The sequence below is a fragment of the Hypanus sabinus genome, chromosome 1 (assembly GCF_030144855.1).
Source record: "Hypanus sabinus isolate sHypSab1 chromosome 1, sHypSab1.hap1, whole genome shotgun sequence".
Lineage (NCBI taxonomy): Eukaryota > Metazoa > Chordata > Chondrichthyes > Myliobatiformes > Dasyatidae > Hypanus > Hypanus sabinus.
Window position 1 is genome coordinate 44182463 of NC_082706.1, and position 25460 is coordinate 44207922.

Genomic DNA, 25460 nt, shown 5'->3' on the forward strand with positions numbered 1-25460 from the left:
TCCCCCTCAATTCCTAGACTCCTTCTCAAAGAACACCCAGGCCTGAACACGTCGCCAGAGGAGGGAGGCAGTCAGCCCAGACAGAACCCTTTATTGGTCACGGCCAGGCCAGGAGCAAGCCAACCAGAAGATCTTTTGAGCAACCCACAACCACTGCCCCTCTCCCCCCCCCCCCCCCACCCCGTACTTGGTGCTCGTATATCAGGAGAGCAGGGCTGAGGTGCAGCTGAAACCTGAGGAAGAGTCCCTTCAGATATTCGAATAGGGACTGCGACCTCTCACACTCCGTATAAATCCGGTACAGTGACTCCTCTCGGCCACAGAGTGGACAGGTGGACTGGATGTTAGTGACCCAACTTGTAAACCTGTTGCACTGTTGCTCACATTTCGTGGGACCCTCTCCTGAGGGGAATTTTGGACCTATGGTCCAATGAACAGGAGTGAACACAGCTGGGACTCTCTGGATACGTGAGCCTCCTTGGGATGGGGACCAGAGCAGAATTCTCCTGCTGGTACTGGAGAACGCTGTCTGGATGTGACTAAATCCCATACTCGCAACAGCTCTGGATAAACCTGGAAATGCTCCTGCAGAGTGGAATGGCTGAGGTTTGCCACTGAAGCTGTGTGACCTCCTTCAGCCAGTGTCCCAGTGGAGATAAGATGTCACTGGTTCATGACATCTCCGAGGGTGCTCGGTGTACAGATGCAGGGAGAGTCCTGATGTGGGGAGCCGCCAGCTGTGTACGTGAGCACAACAATGACTGACCACCCTCAGCAATCGGAAGACTCAGGATGGCAGCAGAGACCCAATGACTCCGATTGCCCCAGAAGTCCCCCAGCCTCCTCCGGGTCCTGGAGACAGAAACAGTGGCTGGATCAGATTGACAAGGTGGCACTGGATCATGGAGGTAACCATCTGCTTTATTACCAGCGCTCTCACCGGTATGAAATTGCCCAAAGCTGTTTCGACTGGGCAGAGACTTTTCTCCCGGCCAAGCCTCTTCAGTGGAACGACAGGTAGCAGAGGCGCATGTGCTCCAGCAAAGGGTCTTAACCCCTCCACCTGCCACTGACCCACCAAGAGGCTGGCTCACTTTTCCCAGTTGACACAGAGGATGCAGCCGAGAAGATCTGCTGGCAGTCTCACATCTTTGCAAGTAAACAGGGTCAGTGACCATGAGGAGGAATAAACCTCTCCCTGCTCCCAACAAAGTTGAAAACACGAGCTTTGGCAATCTGACTGCTCAGCGCTTGAGGGACATGGACAGAAATCTTCAAAAACAGAGCCTTTCCTGAAAAGAAACTGTTCTGGTCCACTGCCAAGAAGACATTCCACAGTTTCAAAGCCTTCTAGCAGTCTCCAGAACTGTTTGACTAGGATTTTGCCACAAAATTTTCAGCTTTACGAGGAAGAGCTCTTACCACCTATAACGTTCTCCTTCGCGTGTCACGAACGCCGAATTTAACGTCGAGATAAACCACAGTTAATAAGAACCAGATCGCAGCAAGATTAACCATTTACTGTTCACTCTTCACATTAACATATGGTGAAAACTGTTGATAAAACAATACAAGATTGATACAGTATTTGTTCCTTCCTTAATATCACATTTCAAGTGTAAATACTTGCAAAGGTGACTATAACTACATTACACTAAGGTGCAGTATACAGGGAGAGTTTACCTGCTCCATTGACTACTTTAAATACACTTCCATGCAAACTATCTGCAACTCTTTAACTAACGAAAGCATAAACATTATCTACCATCGTTACTTCTAACAGGATCGGCATTAACATCTTAGTTCAACATATCGATTATCTATTAACTTACAGCGTTGCTCTCACTGTGATTTCTAATGCCTGCAAAACAACTTCTGCTCAGGCGAGCCTCGTGGTGAGCCCCCACCCTCGCGCTAATTTCAAACCGGTATTTTCCCACAAGACGCGGCGAAACCGGATGTGACGTCATCGCATACCGATATATTTTACATGCAATGAATATACTTTAAACACTTCTAATTCTAACTAGAAAATACTATTGAATGAATTACTAAGCGAAAATATTATAAACTAAATAACTGTCATAAAGACAGCACACTCCCCGCTTGACCTTCGTAAGGTCACAATGAGCAGAGTACAAACTTAGTCTCTTAATCAGTCATTGGGTAGAAGTAGAATAACTTCTGTAACTGGCCTTTGGTAAATTTTCACATCGCCTTGGTTGGTAGTCTTCAATTCGATCTTCCTGACATGTCCATCCCCGCTAGGGAATGTAGCAGTGATTCTGGCCATTGGCCAGCTGTTGCGGGTGATCTGCTTGTCCCTGAGCAGGACGAAGTCTCCAACTTGAAGATTCCTGCGGGGTTCTGTCCACTTTCGTCTCTGTTGCAACAAGGGTAGATATTCCTGTCTCCAGCGGGACCAGAACTGATTTGCCAAAGCCTGGACTTGTCTCCATTGCTTTGTGTACAAATCCTTGTCTGAAAAGTCTCCTGGTGGAGGAGGTGCTCCTGCCTTCTATGTAAGGAGCATTGATGGCGAAAGGATGAAGGGGTTTTCTGGGTCAGACGACACAGGCAGGAGTGGTCGTGAGTTCATAATGGCTGTGACCTCTGCCATTAGGGTGCACAGTATCTCGTGGGTCAATCGGGTGCGTTGCTGCAGAAACATTGAATCCAGAATTCTTCTGGCGATCCCAATCATCCGCTCCCATGCGCCTCCCATGTGGGAGGCGTGTGGTGTGTTGAACTCCCAGTTGCATCCCTGTTGACTGAGGTACCTTTGCACTGCTTTGTCCATCCCCAGCTCCTTTGATGCTCCTACAAAGTTCGTTCCGCAATCAGATCTTAACTGTTTTGCAGGGCCTCTTATCGCAAAGAACCGCCTGAGAGCATTGATGCAGCTGGAGGTATCCAAAGATTCGATGACCTCAATGTGTACCGCTCTTGAACTCATGCAGCTAAACATGATGGCCCACCGCTTGCTCTCTGCTTGTCCTCCTCTGGTGCGTCTCGTAGTGATAGACCAGGGGCCGAATACATCGAGCCCCACATTTGTAAAGGGAGGGCAGGCTTCAAGGCGCTCAGGTGGGAGGTCCGCCATGCGTTGAACTTCTAATCTGCCTCGTAGTTTCCTGCAGGTTACACATTTATGAAGTACCGAATTGATCAGTGATTTACCTCCCAAGATCCACAGTCTCACTGCTCTTATTGCTCCTTCGGTAAGGTGGCGGCCCTGGTGCTTTACCTGTTCATGATAATGGCGGGCGAGCAGTAAGGATACATGGCTGCCTTTGGGCAGGAGTACTGGACTCTTTTCTGCGGCCGGAAGTTGGCAGTGTATTAATCGGCCTCCAATGCAGATGATATTGTTCTTCAGGATCGGGCTGAACTTCCTCAAAGGGCTGTCCTTTGGTATTGGTTTGTTGACTTGGAGACCTGAAAACTCCTTTGCGAAAGCCGCTCTTTGCGTTGCTTTGAAGATGACGTCCTTTGCCTGGGCTAATTCGTCCGTGGTGCGAGGCAAAGTACATTTGTGCCATCCCCTACATTTACTGTTTCGGGATGAATGTTTGTGTGATCTGGCCATATGAATAAGGAACGCAAGTCCTCTCACTAAAGAATTCAAAGTGGAGAACCGCCGAAAGCGTTCGTTGGTATGTATCAATTCCGTGAGGTTGGTGGCTCCTGTTTGTATTTGCGGCCGAATTTCCGAGTCTCTCTCGGGTTCGATCAGTTCAAATATCTCGTTCGTTTGAGTCCTTTCCGATGGTGGCTGATGCAGAAAGGGGGTCCGGTAAACCAGGTTGTCTGAGCCAGACGGAATGCAGGTAAGGATCTTGATGCATGGTCTGCAGGGTTATCCTCGGTACGTACATAATGCCATTGTTCGGGCTTTGATGACAGGCGGATGCGTTGAACTCTATTATGAACGTACACGTAGAAGCGTTTTGATTCGTTGTAAATATAACCAAGCACGACTTTACTGTCTGTGTAGAACTTGATATCGTCGAACTCTAGGTCCAGCTCGTCCTGGATAAGGTCTGCCATTTCCAAGGCCAGGACGGCTGCGCACAGTTCAAGCCTTGGAATCGTCGGCTCCGACGGAGGAGTGAGCTTCGCCTTACCCGTTACAAATCCCACTTCGACTTGGCCGTCCTTTCCGACTACTTTCAAGTAAGCCACAGCGCCGATGGCCTTGGTGGACGCATCCAAAAAAACACATAATTCTGTGAGCGCTGCCTCGGTGGGTGAGGTCACAGTGTACCTGCGTTGGATATGAAGCTGTTTTAAATCCGGGAGTGAATCTCTCCAAGCCTCCCACTTGCTTAGCTTGTCTTCAGGCAGAAGAGTATCCCAGTCAGAGGGCTCAGACGTAAGTTCTCTGAGAAGGGCTCTTCCTTGAATCGTAACTGGTGCCAGTAGACCCAAAGGATCGAAAATACTGTTGGCAGTGGAGATGACTCCACGGCGGGTAAATGGTTTGATCACGGTCGGCACAGAGAATGTGAATGAGTCGGTCGTTATCTCCCAGAGGAGACCCAAGCTCCTTTGTGTAGGTATGGTTTCTCCATCTAAATCTAGGTCTTTGATTGCTGGAGCACAGTCATCATGTGGAAAGGCCTCCATTACTGCCTGCCGGTTTGATGCAAACTTATGCAAGCGGAGGTTTGACTCCGCGAGTGAGGCTTGTGTACGTCGGAGCAGATCGATTGCTTCCTCTTCTGTCCGTAGTGATATCAAACCATCGTCGACGTAGAAGTGCCTTTCTACAAACTTAACGGTGTCGTCACCGTGCTCCTGTGCACCCTCTCTGATGGCTCTTTGCAGCCCATAGATGGCCACGGCAGGTGACGGACTATTGCCGAAAACGTGGACTTTCATCCGGTACTCGATAACTTCTTTGTTGATGTCGTTGTCCTTATACCATAAGAAACGGAGGAAATCACGATAGTCCTCCTGTACTAAGAAGCAATGGAACATCTGCTGGATGTCCGCTAAGATTGCGACCTTCTCCTTCCGGAAGCGCAGCAGGACCCCGAGTAGGGTATTGTTAAGGTCGGGGCCTGTGAGAAGCGCGTCATTTAGGGAGACGCCGGAACACTGGGCACTGGAGTCGAAGACCACCCTGATCTGATTGGGTTTTTGTGGATGGTAAACTCCAAATGTTGGGAGGTACCAGCACTCCCCGCCTTCCGGCAGTGGTGGTGCTACTTCGGCATGTCCGTTAGCGAAGATCTTTCCCATAAATGCTATATATTGCTGTTGCATCTCGGGTTTCCGGTTCAGGGTTTTTTGTAAGGACATGAACCTCTTGACCGCTTGCTCTTTGTTATTTGGCAAGCGCTGGCGTGGTTCTCTGAAGGGTAGTGGGGCGACCCAATTATTTGCTTCATCCCTGAAGACTTTGGTGTCCATCATTATTAAGAAGAAGACGTCTTGAGCTGATGGAGCAAGTTTATTGTCATACTTCATCTGAGCGAAGACTGACTGGCCCAGCGACTCGTCGCTTGCCTCGCGCTTGTTAACGCCTTGTTGTGCTTCCTTGATATACATGGAACTTGTGCAGGGTTGAAAAATCGAATGGCGGCCAGTCTCTAGCACATTGGTCTTGAGTGTGTCAACCGTCGGTTTGTGTACGTCACCGAGACACACCTCTCCTATCACCACCCAGCCCAGATCCAGACGTTGCGCGAAGGGGGTGTCGAGTGGTCCATTGACCTGCTGCCTAACCTTGTGTACCTGGATAACATCTCTTCCTAATAGCAGGAGTATTTCCGCTTTCGGATCCAGTTCTGGGATGTGTTTGGCGATGTGGTGGAGATGCGGCTGGTGTAGCACCGCACTTGGTTTCGGGATCTCAGCGCGGTTATTCATGATTTCATTGCACTCTAAGAGCGGAGGGAGACAGATGACGACTTTACCATCCAGGGACTCGATCTGGATGCCTTCTGCCTTCCTTCCTTGGGTTTCCATGTTGCCTGAGCAAGTTTTGAGGTAGTATGGGAACCGCTCACTCTCAATGTTGAACAATTTAAAGAACTCTGGACTGACTAGTGAACGATTGCTCTGATCGTCCAGAATCACATAGGCTTTGATGGCCTTGTCTTTGGCTCCTTTAGGGTACACCTTAGTGAGGCAGATCTTGGAACAAGAACGACTTGACTGAGCTTGACCGCAAACTTCTGTACAGTTCGTGCTGACAGCTGTTGACCTAGAGTGAGCCTCTCCCTCCCCGCCGTCCTGTTGTGGGGGTGAAGGAGCGCTCTCGGTTTGCGGTGACAGGTCGGGATGCATGGCCCCGACGTGATCTGGGCTATCACATTCCGGACACTTCACGGCGATCGTACACTCTCTGGCGAGGTGAGAGGTTGAGGAACAGCATCTAAAACATATTCTTTTCTCCTTGAGAAGAGCCGTCCTCTCTTCAAGGGGTTTTTCCCTAAACATTCTGCATGCTTTCAGGGGGTGAGGTTTGTTATGCAATGGACAATCCTTGCCAGGGTCGTTGTTAGTTGTAAGGGCTTCGGTCTTGAGCACTGACACGGGTTTATCAATGTTGAAAACATTCGAAGAGGATCTACCTGGCTTGGTGTAAATCGAACTGCTTCCTGGACCCACGAGGCTAGGGTCGTTTCGCCTCTTCGCCTCCTTGCGCACAAACTCAGTGAGGTGCTTAAAGGGAGGAAATCGACCACCGTGGTCTTCCTTGTACTCTGAGGCAACAGTCAGCCACTTGTCCTGCAGCCCAAATGGAAGTTTGTCCACGATTGGTCTAATCCCGGATGGAGTATCTAGGTATACTAGACCAGCTGAATAGCCATCTTCTTTGGCGCCTTGGATCTCCATGAGTAAATCTCCGAATTCTCTTAACTTAAAGTGATCTTTGGCTGACACCTTAGGAAAGTTTTCCAGACGTCGATATAGCGCCGCTTCAATAATGTCGGGGGCCCCATATCTCTCCCAAAGTCTCTCCCACGCTTCGCTTAAGGCTAGCTCGGGTTTGTTGATGTACACTGAACGCATGCGTCTCACCTGGTCGCGTGATTCTTTCCCCAGCCATTTCGCCATAAGGTCCAACCTTTGGGTTGCACTGAGCTGGACCCCGTCGATCACGTTGGTGAATGTGGAGTGCCATGCACGGTAATTTTCGGGTTTATCGTCAAACTGGTACAGTCCCGAAGTGACGAGATCCCGTCGTGCTAAATACTGCAGCGTGGGATCGGCTGTAAGCGGCATGCGGGCTGGAGAAGTACGTTGGCGCCTATATGACTGAGAACGTACGTTTCTCATGGAATTTGCCGTCCTGGATTCGACCTCCGCGTCTCTTCGCATCGAACTTTGTAAGTTTGGTGTCAAAGAATATCGGTTGTCAGCTCTTTCATTCTTGACTTCATCACGGAGCCGCGAGGGTAAATTTTCTTCCTCGTAGCTGGGGAAGTTATCGAATAGGTATGGAGAGGGGAGACGAGCCTGCCAGTCTGTTTGATATTGTACATAGTCGCTTGTGCGTTCCAGTCTGGTCCTTTCTAAAGTAGATCTTACTTCGGTCAGATCACGCGACCCTTCAGCTTCTTCTATGTACTCTGCTTCCGCCATGGCAGCTTCTTCTTCTCTTTCTAGCTGCAGCACTTGCAACTCTGTCGATATTTTTGCCATTTCCAACTGGGTTTCGGCTTCTCTGGCGGCCTTTTCGGCTTCTCTGGCGGCCCCTTCTCTCTGGATTTCGGCTTCTCTGGCAGCCTCTTCTCTTTGTCTGGCGGCCCTTTCTTTCTGGATTTCGGCTTCTCTGGCAGCCTCTTCTCTTTGTCTGGTGGCCCTTTCTTTCTGGATTTCGGCTTCTCTGGCAGCCTCTTCCCTTTGTCTGGTGGCCCTTTCTTTCTGGATTTCGACTTCTCTGGTGGCCTGTTTCATTTTCAAAACTGCTTCTTGTTTGGCGTAACGCAGTCGCACCTTGGCGGCTTCTGCCTTGGCTCTAGCCTGTGTGGACTTACTTGATGTCGTTCTACTGCCCTTGTCGCTGGGCGCCATCGACTTGATCCCGGATCGAGCTGACATTGCAGCACTTGGAACACCTGATAACGCCCGGGTGGGCTTACTTGATGTCGGTTTACTGCCCTTGTCGCTGGGCGGCGTCGACTTGATGCTGGATTGAGCTGACATTGCAGCACTTGAAACACCTGATAATGCCGCTTTTTCACTGTAACGTTCTCCTTCGCGTGTCACGAACGCCGAATTTAACGTCGAGATAAACCACAGTTAATAAGAACCAGATCGCAGCAAGATTAACCATTTACTGTTCACTCTTCACATTAACATATGGTGAAAACTGTTGATAAAACAATACAAGATTGATACAGTATTTGTTCCTTCCTTAATATCACATTTCAAGTGTAAATACTTGCAAAGGTGACTATAACTACATTACACTAACGTGCAGTATACAGGGAGAGTTTACCTGCTCCATTGACTACTTTAAATACACTTCCATGCAAACTATCCGCGACTCTTTAACTAACGAAAGCATAAACATTATCTACCATCGTTACTTCTAACAGGATCGGCATTAACATCTTAGTTCAACATATCGATTATCTATTAACTTACAGCGTTGCTCTCACTGTGATTTCTAATGCCTGCAAAACAACTTCTGCTCAGGCGAGCCTCGTGGTGAGCCCCCACCCTTGCGTTAATTTCAAACCGGTACTTTCCCACAAGACGCGGCGAAACCGGATGTGACGTCATCGCATGCCGATATATTTTACATGCAATGAATATACTTTAAACACTTCTAATTCTAACTAGAAAATACTATTGAATGAATTACTAAGCGAAAATATAAACTAAATAACTGTCGTAAAGACAGCACACCACCCCTCCCCCCAGTTGCAGCCTTCACTGTGTGACCCTCCCTCAGTAACACCCCTCCCACTATGTTACCCTCCCTCAGCACTTTTCGTTCAAGAGTTTCCACAACCCTCTGAGCTAATTCTGATATGTGGGATTGAGCGCCTGAACAATCTTGTGTAAGAACTGCCCAGCATCAGCGGTTTGACACATTTCAACTCAACCAACACTGTTGAGTTGTCACTGACTATTCTTATTGAGCCAGTGATGTCTCTGTGAAGCTGTTCACCAATCAGCCGGGCTCTCGCCCCACATCCCACAAGCTGATCTAATTCCAACTGGTCAAACTTGTTATATCTGTTTCCACTGCCCTGATGAGGCTGTTGCTGGGACCTAAGAGACTGAGTTAAGGAGAGATGCTGAACAGTCAGCTTTCAAGTTACGGGGCCATAAAGTAATAGAGCATAAAAACAGGCCTTTTGGCCCTACTTGTCCCTGCTGACCACAGCATCCTTCCTGCTACTCCCAGTTGTCTGAGTTTGGTCTGTAACCCCCCCAAGCCACTCCTCATATGCTACCATGCAAATACCCTTAAAAATTGCAATGCTGTCTGCCTGTTCCCCTGCCAGCTCATTCCCAGTACTCACTACCTTCTGTGTAAAGATAATGCCTCTCAGTCTCTTTTACATCTCCTCTCTCTTTTATTGTATCACTGACTTCTAATTTTGGACTCCCAACCCTGGGGGGAGGGGTGGGGGAAATTTATGACCATCTACCTTATCCACAGCCTTCATGATATTATAAACCTATGAGGTAGAATTCTCATAAATCTCTTCTGCACCCTCTTCCGCCTGACAGTGTCTCTGACCCACTCTGGCCTCCTGGTCCTGGAATGCCTCACCTTTATTATCCTTGTTACAACTACAGCTGAGCTGCTCATTCGCAACTGATCCAGGAAACATAATACTCCAAGTCTTGCTTCAACAGTGTTAGATTCAGTGCCCTGACTGAAGACCCGTATGCTAAACACCATTCTTCACGATCCTCTATACTCATGCAGCCAGTTTCAGTCAACTGTGTACTTGTACTCCCAGGCTCTTGTGTTCCAAAAAACTCTCCGGTGCCCTGCCATTCACTGTAAATGTCCTATCCTGATTTGATGTCCAAAATGCATCACTTCACATTTGGCTAAATTGAAATCTGTTTGATTCCTCAGCCTATCTCCCTAACTGATCAATACACCTTTGCAATTCATTGCAACCTGCTTCACTATCACCACAACCTCCTAATTTAGTATGATCAGCAGACTTGGTAATCGTCTATAAGAAGAAGCACTGTTGACGTTTCCGGTCGAGACCCTTCGTCAGGTCCCGGCCCGAAACGTCGACAGTGCTTCTCCTTATAGATGCTGCCTGGCCTGGTGTGTTCCACCAGCATTTTGTGTGTGTTGCTTGATTTCCAGCATCTGCAGATTTCCTCGTGTTGGACTTGTTAATCATGCCATTTGCAATTACATCCAAATCATTTACATATATAATTAAGATAACAGAGGTCCCAACACTAACCCTGGGGTATTCCACGAGTCACAGATCACCAGTGGGAGAATCAACCTGCAAATATCACCCTCATTCTCCTCCACTCCTATTCATTGGAGAGGAGTGCAATAGGAAACTGAGGGGCATCATTTTCTCCCAGACAGTGGTCCGTATATGGAATAAGCTACCATGGAGAAAATCATTTCCAGAGTTAATCACTGACACACAATTCAGGGGCCGTTTCCAGAGTTAATCACTGACAGACACTTAAGGGGCCGTTTCCAGAGTTAATCACCGACAGACACTTCAGGGGCCATTTCCAGAGTTAATCACCGACAAACACTTCAGGGGCCGTTTCCAGAGTTAATCACTGACAGACACTTCAGGGGCCGTTTCCAGAGTTAATCACTGACAGACACTTCAGGGGCCGTTTCCAGAGTTAATTACTGACAGACACTTCAGGGGTCAGGGTCCTCTCCCCTCAGTAGCTGCACTGTTTGGATAAAAGTGTTGAAGAGGATACTCAAATCAGGAATCAAGATGAGGAAGTATCAGTAAATGGTGAGCCCATTCAATCTGACAGTGATGTTACTTTTGTTGAGCTGAGGGAGTGCTGCACTATGGGATCGGTCTCTGAGGCAGAACTGTCCCTCACCCTATGACCACCTCTGGCTCCTAAACTCCTCCCTGTCTCTGCACACTCCCTCTGGACCCTCCATACATTTCTGTAACTCCCTCCAGTGCCTACACCCCTCCAAGTTTCTTCAATCCTCATCTGAATCATACACCTCACCCTGTCTAAGTAAACCCCGCTAGACCCTACACCCCTCCCCAGCTCTGTTCTGGTTCAAGAAGGGAGCTGACCTTCTCAGGAGTAGTAAGTAAAGGAGGATGAGAGGTGACCTGATAATGGAGTAGAAGATGAACCACAACAGGGAGAAAACCAACTCCATGCCCTGCAGTACTTGAGTTACAACCCAGGAGAGGTATATCGCATTCTCCACTAAATTTGTGGGGATATGACAGACAGACAGACGCACAGTCATACTTTATTGACCCCGAGGGAAATTGGGTTTCGTTACCTACATGTCTGCCTACTTGTGTGAGAACCTGTGTCTGAGTAGGTGTGAGTACTTGAACAGAGAAGGAGAGAGAGAGAGAGGAGTGGAGACTGCAGTCAGATGTTCAATAAGATCACTACTGATCTTTTACCGGAAAGACACTTTCCTTGTTAACTCAAACTCATTTGTTCATTTAACGTTCAAAATCTTGTATCAAACTCTGTCTTCAGTATACTCAATATACAGAATTCCAAGATGTTGCCACTGTCTCGGTGAATAGCTTGATGCCATGGTCTTTGGTTCTGGATAGGAGACACGAGAGATGTCAGATGCTAGAATATGGAACAACAAACAATCTGCAGGAGGAACTCAGTGGGTCAAAGAGCAGCTTTGGGGAATGGGGAGAAAGAATTGTTGATGTTTCAGCTTGATATAGGAGGAAGTAGAGTGCCCAGAGAAACCCAGGGGGTGGGGATTACAGGGAGTAGGTGTAAACTCCACTCAGACAGTACCAGAAGTCTAGAGCAAACCTGGGCCTCTGGAAATGTGAGGCAGCAACCCTAAGGCTGGATCACTGTGCACCTCACATGCCCTAATGGCCTTCGCTCACAATGCTGCAATGTCCTATTTTACCTGACTATGATCATTTAAAAACTATTCTTGTCCATTGTGTTTTTCACTGTTTGTCAACGTACGAGAAGATTTGACCTTTTGTGGGTCTGAGCTGGGACCTCAGCAGCTGTCAACCATTCTGTGAGTACAGGCATCTTCTGAACACTGGGGGTGGTCCTGGGCTGCCCCGGACTTTCTGCTGTGAGTCAGCTTCCCGGTGAGGCACTGGACCTGGTAAAAACCGGAAGGGGCAGTGAGCAACAGTGGCCTCCCGGACAACCACATCTGCACCAGGTGCGTCGAGCTAGAGCTCCTTAGAGACCGCGTTAGAGAACTGGATCTTCAGCTCAATGACTATCGTCTGGTCAAGGAGAGTGGGGAAAAAGAGGAGCTATAGGCAGGTGGACACCCTGGGACCACAGGAGACAGAGGAGTGGGTAACAGTCAGGAGAGGGAAGGGCAAGAAGCAGGTGCTAGAGAGTACCCCAGTGGCTGTTCTCCTTAACAATAAGGACTCCTGTTTGAGTACCGTTGGGGATGACAGCCTACCTGGGGGAAGCAACAGTGTCCTGCCTCTGGCACAGAGTCTGGCCCTGTGGCTCAGAAGTGTAGGGAAAGGAAGAGGATGGCAGCAGTGATTGGGGACTCTATAGTTTGGGGGTCAGACAGGCGATTCTGTGGATGCAGGAAAGAAACGCAGATGGTGGTCTGCCTTCCAGGTGCCAGGGTCCGGGATGTTTCTGATCGCGTCCACGATATCCTGAAGTGGGAAGTGGTGCGGATGGTACCAACAACATACCATTCTGCACCAGGGGCCAGAAGGGAGAGGATTGTAGTGGACAGAGTGGTCATAGAGATAGGGGGAGCTCACAGAGATGGAGAAGGGTGTAGGTGACTAGAAGGGGTCATGGAGACAGGAAAAGGTGCAGGGAGCTGGAGGGATTTACAGAGATGGGTAGGGTGTAGGGAGTTGGAAGGGTCCACAGAGATGGAGAGGATTGCAGGAGCTGGAGAGGTTACAGATACAGCAAGGGGCCATTGGGGGATCACACAAGACTGGGACGAGTGTAGGGACCAGAGGGGGTAACTGAAATTGGGTAACCTGCTGTTGACACATCTTGGAGAAATGAGAGGAGGAAGAGTGATTTTCAGATCCATGTCCATTCTGTCAGCCCACAAAGCTGTGCTGAGTATGTCCCTACCTTAGAACTAACTAGGCTTTACCCATAGCCCTCTATTTTTCTAAACTCCATGTATTCATGCAGGAGTCTCTTCGAAGACCGTATCATTTCCACCTCCACCACTGCTGCCAACAGCCCATTCCACGCACTCACCACTCCCTGCATAAAAAAAACTTACCCCTGACATCTCCTCTGTGCCTGCTTCCAAGCACCTTAAAACTATGCCCTCTCATGCCAACCATTTCAGCCCTGGGGAAAAGCCTCTGACTATCCACATGAACAATGCCTCTCATTATCTTGTACATCTCCATCAAGTCTCCTCTCATCCTCTGTCACTCCAAAGAGAAAAGGCTGGGTTCACTCAACCTATTCTCATAAGGCATGCTCCTCAATCCAGGCAACATCTCTGAAAATCTCCTCTGTACCCTTTATATGATTTCCACATCCTTCCTGTAGTGAGGTGACCAGAACTGAGCACAGTACTCTAAGTGGGGTCTGACCAGGGTCCTATACAGCTGCAACATTACCTCTCACCTCTTAAACTCAATCCCACGATTGATGAAGGTCAATGCACCATTCGCCTTCTTAACCACTGAGTTAACCTGTGCAGCGGCTTTGAGTGTCCTATGGACTCTGATCCCATTCGGTACCATCTGCACCACGTCTTAAACTCAATCTCCTTGTGCTTAGATGTGGGGCCCAAAAATGTTCACAAGACTTCAAGTGTGGCCTGGCTAATTCCTCAGTACTATATCCTTGCTTTTATATTCCAGTTCTCTCAGAATGAATGTTAATATTGCACTTGCCTTCCTTACCAGTGACTCAATCTCCATTAACCTTTAGGGCTGGGGTTCCCAACCTTTTTGATACCATGGTCCCTATCTTTACCCGAAGTGTCCATGGACCCCAGGTTGGGAAACCTTGCTTTAGGGAAACTTGCACAAGGGCTCCCAAGTCCCTTTGCAACTCTGATTTCTGAATTTACTCTCCATTTAGAAAACAGTCTTTGCATCTGCCAAAGGCATGACCATGTACTTCCTGACACTGTTTCCCACCTGCAAATCCTTTGCCCATTCTCTTAATCTGTCCGAGTCCATTATCCATATTCCCTTTGAAAGCCATTATTCAACCCAATGTTCGATATCTCAGTGAAAACCTTCACTTGTCTCCTCCCCGCTCATTCCCCTACCCTGTATAGACATAGGACATTACTCATGCCCTCATGCACTCATGGCCCCATAACCTCGAGCCTCCCAGTCATTTAACCTAATTCCAATTACACCCAAGTGACCAATTAACTTACCAACCCTTTGGATTTTGGGAGGAAACCAGAGCACCTGGAGCTAACCCAAGTACTCACAGGGAGAACTTACAAACTCCTTTCATTCAGAATTGAACCAGGTTGCTGGCACTGCAAATACATTACATTGACACTACACTGCATTCCACCCAGTGCACTTGGATAATAGTGTACACTTCTCTCCTTTTTCCATAGATCTCCATCTCCATATCAGGATACAAACCATCCACTCACAACTACTACAAAATCACTAACCCCACATCTATTCTGATGACATCTCTTCCCTCCCTGTTTCTTGAAAGGATTCCATCCCTTTATCTTACTTTGTAGTTTCTCCACCTCTGCCGAATCCACTCTCAACATGAGTTTATCATTCCAGAGCATCTGAGAAATCCTCCTGTGATTGATAGAGACCACACTTACATTTCCTAGACCTTCAGCTCTCATAGACCCTCCCTCCAAACAGAACAGAGATAACACTCCCTGTTCTTCACCCTTCAAACAACTAAGCTTCATATCCGGGGCACTGTCCTTCACTCCTGTCTATTGCTGCAGGATTCCACTATGTCAAATGCTTCTATCCCTGTTCTTTCCACAGGGACCACTCTCCCGTGACTCCCTGGTCCACCTATCCTTCTCGCTCTCCAGGCATCTTCCTCTGCAACCACAGGATGAGAAGTAGTTGTCCCTACACCTCCTCCCTGACCAACATCAGCCACCATTCCGGATGAGAAACTGCCTGCCTCAGCCTTCCCTGCTGCCATTTGAAGAACAACTTCTCATTTTCTGCCAGGATCATCTTAAAAGCAACGTATGAACATTAGATTTCCAACTTGAGGGAACCCCCACCTCCAGCGTTCACCCTCTCTGTCTTCTTCTGATTCACTTCGGTCCTCTCCATGGTTGTCTCTTTACATCAAACCTTGCACAACACCAGTTATGTCCACCTACAAACCACACACTTTTCCAGAGGGTCGCCTGTCTGCTCCCCTATCAGGTTCAGCTGCATTAGCCCTCTTATTTGGTTTAACTTATCACCTTCCTTTCATATCAGGGTCCAGCACTTGATCCTGTGCTTCCACACATCAACCCCCATCCCATGTCTACACCTTCACCCTCTCCTTCTCCACTTCCCCCACTCACAAATCCCAGGACCAGAAGCACCCAGCAGTCCCCATGTTCTCACTATTCTCCATCCACTCTTGCCTCACCACACCATCTCTTCTCATTTATGTTGCCACTGACTTAGTTCTCAATACTGCTCCATTCCTCCATTCCAAACACCTGCCATTCCTTTCCCCCCACAGACGCTGCCTGACCCACTGAGTTCCTCTAGCAGTTTGTCTTTTTGCCCCATATTCCAGTGCCTGAGATCTATTGTGTCGACTGATCTCTGTTGCCTGTTACTGAGGCAATTTCCAATCCATAATTGTTTTTCTTCCACGTTATGTTTCAAACCATCCAGCGTTGGCCTGGCATGTCTCTGGAGAGACTGAGGGGGTTTCCAAACTGTTAATGTCTTTTACAGACATTGTGATCCATGAGATCAGTGACTGCTACCTTCCGAGGAGGTTCAGGCCATCCGTTGCCACATGGCAAGTGGGTTCTCCTAAAGCAGACAAAGTTCTCTGTGCAAATTCTCTTTTTCACATCCCCTCCCACCACTGCCTATCACACTGGGACAGCCTTTAGAAATATGAATCAACTTCACCTGGGTCAGTACACAGGATGATGAAGGAGCTGCTGTCAGACAATAGACAATGGGTGCAGGAGTAGGCCATTCAGCCCTTTGAGCCAGCACCACCATTCAATGCAATCATGGCTGATCATCCACAATCAATACCCCGTTCCTGCCTTCTCCCCATATCCCTTGATTCTGCTATCTTTAAGAGCTCTGTCCAACTCTTTCTTGAAAGCATTCAGAGAATTGACCTCCATTGCTTCTGATGCAGAGTGTTCCATAGATCCACAACTCTCTGGGTGAAAAAGTTTTTCCTCAACTCCATTCTAAATGGCCTACCCCTTATTCTTAAACCGTGGCCTCTGGTTCTGGACTCCCCCAACATCGGGAACATGTTTCCTGCCTCTGGTGTGTCCATTCCCTTAATAATCTTATATGTTTCAATCAGATCCCCTCTCATCCTTCTAAATTCCAGTGTATACAAGCCCAGTTGCTCCAATCTTTCAACATATGACAGTTCCACCATCCCAGGAATTAACCTCATGAACCTACGCTGCACTCCCTCAATAGCAAGAATGTCCTTCCTCAAATTTGGAGACCAAAACTGAACACAATACTCCAGGTGTGGTCTCACCAGGGCCCTGTACAACTGCAGAAGGACCTCCTTGCTTCTATACTCAACTCCCCTTGTTATGTAGGCCAACGTGCCATTAGCTTTCTTCATTGCCTGCTGTACCTGCATGCTTACTTTCAGTGACTGATGAACAAGGACACCTAGATCTCGTTGTACTTCCCCTTTTCCTAACTTGACACCATTCAGATAGTAATCTGCCTTCCTGTTCTTGGCACCAAAATGGATAACCTCACATTTATCCACATTAAACTGCATCTGCCATGCATCTACCTACTCACCCAACCTGTCCAAGTCACCCTGCATTCTCCTAACATCTTCCTCATATTTCACACTGCCACCCAGCTTTGTGTCATCTGCAAATTTGCTAATATTACTTTTAATTCCTTCATCTAAATCATTAATGTATATTGTAAATAGCTGCAGTCCCAGCACCGAGCCTTGTGGTACCCCACTAGTCACTGCCTGCCATTCTGAAAAGGACCCGTTAATCCCTACTCTTTGTTTCCTGTCTACCAACCAACTTTCTATCCATGTTAGTACCCTACCCCCAATACCATGTGCTCTAATTTTGCCCATTAATCTCCTATGTGGGACCTTATCAAAGGCCTTCTGAAAGTCCAGGTACAGCACATCCACTGGCTCTCCTTTGTCTATTTTCATAGTTACATCCTGTTATGAATGTGCCACAGCTCTGAGGGGCTGAAGGGTGTGGGGTAGCCCCCTCCTTTGTGAGAATTGCAAGATCACTATTGAGTCAGTTCAGGAGACCCAGGAAATGAGAGAAAGACATGCAGAATCCACAAAGAGTTGGAATGTGTCCTGGCCTCCGAAAGGCGGAACCATTGATACCGGTTATTGTCTCTTGGAGACGGGATTGTGTATTGCATCCTGTACGATGCATCGAAGCCCCCAGGCAATGAACCGAGGGGGGGGGGGGTTGGTGGAGGGATTGCATCATCCCAACCTGATTGACATCTGAGACCCTGTGAGTCAGGATAAAAGAGGGTCTGTGGGAACAGCCCCTTCAGACGCACCGGAAGAAACGCTAGAACTCCTGTAACAGCATAACAGCGAAGCCGGTGGAAACAGCCCACGTGCGTCTCTTTCCATTTGCCTTGGAATTGGTGGGTCTTGCCATGGAAGAATGGTTTTAGCTAACAACAAAGGGGAACCCAGTCCCCCAACGACTCTCAAAGGATTGACATCATAAAAGGAATGGGCAAGTTAAACCTCCGTCTTTCTCTTGACTCCAACCAAAGGCTGCAGCCTACAGCTTGAGTGAACTAAAGTGACTTTTATATTTCCATCGGACAATACATTATCCCCTAGACAACGATAGAGCTATTTCTTATTGATTATTATTTTACCTGCGCTTTTAGATTTCGTATTGACGACGTATATTATCTGTACGTTTGCATTAATATTTTTGTGTATTTTATCAATAAATACTGTTAAAAATAGTACCATCAGACTTCAATGGACCTCTCTATCTTTGCTGGTAAGTGACCCAGTTACCGGGTACGTAACAATCCTCAAAAATTTCCCCTTCATAAATCCATGCTGACTTGGACTGATCCTGTTACTGCTGTCCAAATGTGCCACTATTTCCTCTTTTATAATTGACCCCAGCATCTTCCTCACCACAGATGTCAGGCTAACTGGTCTATAATTCCCTGTTTTCTCTCTCCCTCCTTTCTTAAAAAGTGGGATAACATTAGCTACCCTCCAATCCTCAGGAACTGATCCTAAATCTATAGAACATTGGAAAATGATTACCAATGCATCCACAATTTCTAGAGCCACCTCCTTAAGTACCCTGGGATGCAGACCATCCGGCCCTGGGAATTTATCAGCCTTCAGTCCCATCAGTCTACCCAACACTATTTTCTGCCTAATGTGAATTTCCTTCAGTTCCTCCATTACCCTAGGTCCTCTGGCCACTATTACATCTGGGAGACTGTCTGTGTCCTCCCTATTGATGACAGATCCAAAGTACCTGTTCAACTCATCTGCCGTTTCCTTGATAGGATCTTAAAGGGGAATGAACCAAAGTGATCATTTCTTAAACCAATGTCACTCCAGTGTGGGTGGGATTTCAGCTACGTTATCAGCGTGAGAGACAATACTGAGGAGAGAGTGTGAGGGACAGTACTGGGGTGAACGGCAGTGTGAGGGGCCCATTTTGGTGCTGTATATGCTTACAATTTTCTGAATATTCTAATCAAGACTGTCCTGTTCAATATCGCCATCTCTTTCATTGGAGCAGACCGTTGCACTAACGGTGGAATACGTATGGACAGCAGCAAATCTCCATTCACCCAGCATGTCTGCTGACAAGAGTATTTGTCTTTTACTGATCAGAACTGGGCAGTCACTGAGGATGAAATGTCTTTGATTACTCTCCTTCAGTCGTATATTTCAAGCCTAGGGAGGGCAGCACAGCCTATTTAATGCTATATTCCAATTCAGCTGGCAATGTATAGCCAGACTCTGCTCATCCTTGTGAATGGCCCTCCATACGTACACTCCTTTCTACAGTGTAGCATTCCGTTAGCATGGCACCCCGTTCTCTCCACCTCTCCCTCAGCACGGTGCCCTATCAACTCTGTCCCCGCGCCCTCCATATCATGGCTCCCTGTCCTCTCCGCCCCTCCCACAGTACAACGCTCTATTCCTCTCCGATCCCACCCCCCATCAGCATGGTGCCCCATCCTCTCTGACCCCGCTTCCCACACAGCACGGCGCAAGAATTACTCTCCACCCCCCACATTCCCACACAGCGCGGCGCAGAAATTCCTATCCACTACCCCTCCCTCACAGCACGGCGCAGGAATTACTCTCCACCCCCCACATTCCCACACAGCGCGGCGCAGAAATTCCTATCTGCTACCCCTCCCTCACAGCACGGCGCAGGAATTACTCTCCACCCCCCACACAGCGCGGCGCAAAATTTCTATCCACTACCCCTCCCTCACAGCACGGCGCAGGAATTGCTCTCCACCCCCCACATTCCCACACAGCGCGGCGCAGGAATTCCTACTCATCACCCATCCTGCATTCTCAGCACTCTGACACCCACACACCAAGATGGTTATGGGTCTGTTCTGTCTCCCAGCTTCCAAGGTACATCCCTTCAAATTGCATGGCTCTCTCAGTTACTGGTCCTGCCAGTGCAGTTCCCTTCAGAGTGCAGTTCTCCCGCAGCCCTGCCACTCCTCGTGTAGTACCCTACAAGTACTACCCCCCCCCCAGAGAGGGCAGTTCACCCCTTGTGCTGCCTCTCCCACTGTAGTTCTTCATTAATGCCTCTGAGTGCAATGCCTCCCCAGTACTCCCCTCAGAGTGTGTTCTCCCCATTACTGCACCCTGAGTGCAATGTTCCCAGAGTACTGCCTCTCAGAGTGAGCATTTCTCTGCATTACTGCCTTTTAGTCTGCAGTTCTCCCCATTACTGCACCCTGAGTGCAATGTTCCCAGAGTACTGCCTCTCAGAGTGAGCATTTCTCTGCATTACTGCCTTTTAGTGTGCAGTTCTCCCAGAGTACTCCCCTCAGAGTGTGCAGTTCTCCCCATTACTGCACCCTGAGTGCAATGTTCCCAGAGTACTGCCTCTCAGAGTGAGCATTTCTCTGCATTACTGCCTTTTAGTGTGCAGTTCTCCCCTGTCAGAAACACACTGAGTCTCAGCAATTTGCAGAACGGTAAACTTTATTTTTCGAGTCTGCAGAGTCGGACCCAACCAGCTCCTGCTAGATTGAGTGCCGAATTACACTTTGCACAGTTTTTTATACCCTACTTGTTTACGATTTTGTGAGTTGCACCCATGTGAGGTGCAGACATTCTTCCTTAATCTCATTACAAAATTACAAATGTGATTACCCTTTGGCCCACTTATCAGCCTCAGCGCATTAACACCGTTATTGTTCAATCGTTAAGCATGTCTTCCCGTTACCTGTATCGCTTCTTTAATCAGCAAGCTATTGTTTCATCCTGATTTTGCAAATTGGTTTATACGTTGCCCTGCAAGTTGCTTTGCACGTTCTTTCTGTGTCAGCACATTCTAAATGGACTCCTTAAGAATCATTTCTCTCAATCCACCCTTTTTCTTTTTAGAATGTGCTATCAGTTGGGCTTTTGCCACGGGTTTACATAGGCTTCTTCCTCTAGCTCTATTTCCCTTTGTAGGAGTACCTGAACAGGATCAGCTGGGGCCCCTGGTTGCATGACTTGTCTTGCCACCCGAGCTACTAGCTCCCGCAAGCAGGGGATCAGACATGGTAGCAGAAGGAGGACCATCAATCCCCCTCCTATAACCCCTAAAGCGGTTCGCCACCAGCCTCCTTTCAACCATCCGTCCAGCCAGTCCCAATACCCCAGCGGCTTCCAGGTCTGTACCGGCACGTGGGCCAGTTTCCTTATTTTATCTGATATTTTTTGAACCACCTTTCCGTTGTCATCTATCTTTAAGCAGCAGTTGGTTAGATTAAACTTTCCACATACTCCTCCTTTTTGTTGTAGTCATAACATTTCTCGTTTACATGTGAGTGTGATACAAAGGACCCTGGAAAAACCGTCATGCCCACCCTTACCGTCGTCCTGCACTTATCACATCCCCCTTCAGCGCTTCTCAACAATAGCAGTATATACATTACAGTCCCAAAGTTCATTCTGTCCGTCTTTTGAGCTTTAGCACCATCGGGTCTTCTCCCTGGACGCAAGTCCATTCTGCACCTTCTTCGGGCTTTACGGGTCCCTTGATTCTCGCGGCGTGGGTCCACCCTTTTTCTTTTGTCCTTACTGCGGCTTCGGTGGTCAGTAGCACCTGGAATGGGCCTTCCCACTGCGGCTGTAACTTCTCTGGCTTCCAAGTCTTAATCAGGACCCAGTCACGGGGCTGAGTTCGGTGGAGTGCGAAGTCCAGAGGTGGGGTTTGTGCGAGTAACCCCTTCCTGCGCAATTCTGCAAAAGAACGAGACAGTGCCTGTAAATAGTCCCTTACAAAGACATCTCCCCCTTGCAGGGAAGGATAGCCCTCCACCTTGTTCCAATATGGAAGGCCAAACAGCATTTCATAAGGGGATACTCCTATATCTTTTCGAGGAGCCGTGCGGATTCTTAGTAGACCAGGGGTAGACACTTGGTCCAGGGTAGCTTGGTTTCCATCATTAGTTTTGTCAATTGCGTCTTCAAAGTACTGTTCATCCTCTCAACTCTTCCTGAGCTCTGAGGGTGCCAGGGGGTGTGCAGCTTCCACTGGATTCCTAAGGCGTCACAGATTAGCTGGTGTGTTTTTGAGGCAAAGTGTGTTCCCCTATCTGAATCAATAGACCCCATTATTCCATATCTTGGGACTATATTTTCTAATAGGATCCGTGCCACTGTAGGGGCGTCCGCTTTAGTGGTTGGGAATGCTTCCACCCACCGAGTGAAGTGATCCACAATTACTAACAGGTACTTCCATCTCTGAACTTGTGGTAGTTCCGTAAAGTCTATTTGGATCCGATGGGACGGTCGGTCGGCTAGTGTTTGTCCCCCCTTATGGGTGGCACGCATCATTTTCTTGTTTACCTTTTGGCAGGTGTAACAGCCCCACACCTCCTGTTGAGCTAGTGTGAATATCCCTTTACAAACATAGTCCCTTAGGATAGTGTCGCACATAGCTTGCACTCCCCAATGGCTTTGTTGGTGTAGTTGTTGCAGTATATGACGAGTTACTTCCTTATTCAGTACTTGCCGTCCGTCGGGGGTCTTCCATTCGCCTTCTGATGTTTGTCGGGCTCCCCTATTGATTCCCCGTATAAGAACTGTGCCGGGTTACAACTATTGTTCCTTTCAAAGCTTACATCATCCCCGACCATCAGAATGGTTTCGTATTTCAGTATGCGAGAGTCCGTCAACCACCGCTGAGCTTTTTGGGCTAAGAGGGTGCTAACTGTCATTCTTCCCCCAAAGGTTAATTTCCGTGCTTCTTCTACTAGTACGGCTGCTGCCGCTACGGCTTGTATGCACATCGGCCATCCCCGGGATACCGGGTCTAACATTTTTGATAAAAAGGCCACAGGTTGCCGCTTTCCTCCTTTTTCTTGGGTTAGTACTCCTAACGCAGTTCCTTCATTGTTTGTTGCATACAGCTGAAAGGGCTTTTCCAGTGCTGGCAGTGTTAATACCGGGGCCCGAATTAGTTGCCCTTTTATTTTCCTGAACTTCTGTTCTTCTTCTTCGGTCCAGCTGATTATTCCCCGGTCTTCCTTTGCCAATTTGTCGTACATAAACTTCACCAGGGGGGTATAATTCTCTATCCAAATCCGGCAATAGCCCACTAAGCCCAGAAATTGTCTTATTTCCTTCTTTGTCCTGGGAAGCGGTATTTTAGTTATTCCCGCTATTCTTTCTGGGGTTATTTGGCGGTGCCCTTTACTGACTCTGTGTCCGAGATATGTTATTTCCTTCTCGACAAATTGCAGTTTCTTCTTGGACACCCGCAATCCTTTTTCTCCTAGGTAATTCAGGAGTCTTGTAGTATCGTCTCGCACTACCTCCTCTGCTGGTCCCGATAGTAGTAGGTCATCGACATACTGTAATAGTTGGTTCTTTTCGGTACAATGGAATCCAGCCAATACTTGCTCCAGTACCTGTTCGAATAGGTTTGGGGACTCCGTGAACCCTTGGGGTAAGACGGTCCACCGGAGTTGCTTCTTCCGCCCAGTGAATGGATTTTCCCATTCAAATGCGAACATATCTCGGCTACCTTCCTCCAACGGGCAACTCCAAAAGGCATCTTTTAGATCTATCACACTGAACCATTCATGTTCAGGAGGTATTTTACTCATTAATGTATAGGGGTTAGGCACTACCGGGTATCGTGTTTGGACTACCGCATTTAAGCCTCTCAGATCTTGAACCATTCGATACGTGCCGTCGGGCTTTCGGACCGGTAGGATGGGGGTATTAAAGGGTGACATACATTCTTCCAGGAGTCCATCTGATACTAATGTCTCAATTACAGGTTGTAATCCCCTCCTCCCTTCCATGGCAATGGGATATTGCCGTCTTCTCACCGGGCGGCTGTTTGGCAACAGGGTGATTTTCAGTGGGGTGATGTCCAGGCCGCCCCGATTACCTTCTTGATACCAGACACTGGCCTTTATTTCCTGATCATCCTTTTCAGTCATTACGAACAGTTTCACCTGAATTTCACCTTGATATGGCACCGTCCCGATCCCTAGCAGTGCCTGCAAATCTCTTCCCAATAAGTTGAATCCGGCTGACGGAAGTAATAACACATCCTGGATACCTTCCCGGTCGTCGCATTTTATCTGTACATCTTCTATTATTGGGACCTGCATAGTTTTTCCTCCTATTCCGGAAACCCCAATGGTTTTGGTCCCAATCTTGGTTCCCGGAGGGGCTTGGATTATACTAGTTCTTTCAGCTCCTGAGTCGACCATAAAGGTTACTTCTGACCCTTGAGGACCTAATTTTAAATTTACCAGGGGTTCCTGCTTGTATCTCGTCCCCAAGGGTTGGGACCCCTGACACCCCTATTCTTCTTCCATGAGGGCATAAGCTCGGACTTCTTTTCGATATCTTGGGCACTCCCTCTTAAAGTGGCCTTCCTCATTGCAGTAAAAACATCGTGCCGCCCTCCTCATCCTCCTTCCCTCAGTACAGCCGCTTCTCTCTGGCCTTGCTTCCCTTTTCTCTTTGTTCTCTGAGTTTACTTGGCGGATGGTTTGAACCATTACTTTCGCTGCCTTTTTCTGATTTTCCTCATCTCTCTGGACATAGACCTTTTGGGCCTGTCTCAGTAATTCACTCAGTGGTTTTTCGTTCCAATCTTCCTGTTTCTCAAGCTTCTTCCGGATGTCTTGCCATGCTTTTGATACAAATTCAATTCGTATGAATTGTTCCCCTACTGCCGAATTAGGGTCCACCCCCGCATACTGTTGCACATTTTTCCGCACCCTATCGAGGAAGTCGGTTGGGCTCTCATCTTTCCCTTGGTAGTTTCCAAACGCCTTGGCAAAGTTGTGACCTTTTGGCACAGCCTCCCTTATTCCCTTAATGAGGTACTCTCGCCACTGTCGCATATTGCGTCTTCCCTCTTCTGCTTGTTTATCCCACTGTGGGTCGTTTGCTAGAAATTTCCGGTCCCCCGGTAACTCATTCAGCTGTTCCCTTCCCCAAATTGATATTGCAGCTTGTCGTATCATTTGCCTCTCTTGTGCAGAAAATAGCGTTCCCATAATCGCATGCATTTCTTCCCAAGTGTAAACATTAGGTCCTAAGAATTGATCCAACTGTTCTGCCAGTCCCATTGGATCTTCTAATAAAGTTTTCATATCTTTCTTAAATCCTCGTACTTCGGTACTTGTCAGAGGGACGTTTACAAATCCTGTTCCTCCCCGTTCTCCTCCCATTGGAACCTCTCGAAGGGGACACAGCTGTACCTCTTCCTTTTTTAATTCGTCTTTCTTTTTCTTATCTGCTCCTGTCACACTCCTTGTTTCGATCCTTGCTTTTGCTTTTTCCCTAACATCCCTCTCTTCCCTCTCCGGGTCTATTTCTTCTGTTTTTTCACTTTCTTCACGTTCTCCCTCTGCTCCCGC

The 25460-nt window shown here is 48.0% G+C and overlaps 1 pseudogene; it reads right to left on the reverse strand.

Annotated features, from left to right (window-relative positions):
* The window catches only part of LOC132399008 (sialic acid-binding Ig-like lectin 12), a 38384-nt pseudogene extending 14085 nt beyond the window's left edge, over positions 1 to 24299 (reverse strand).
* Between the last annotated feature and the right edge of the window lie 1161 nt (positions 24300 to 25460).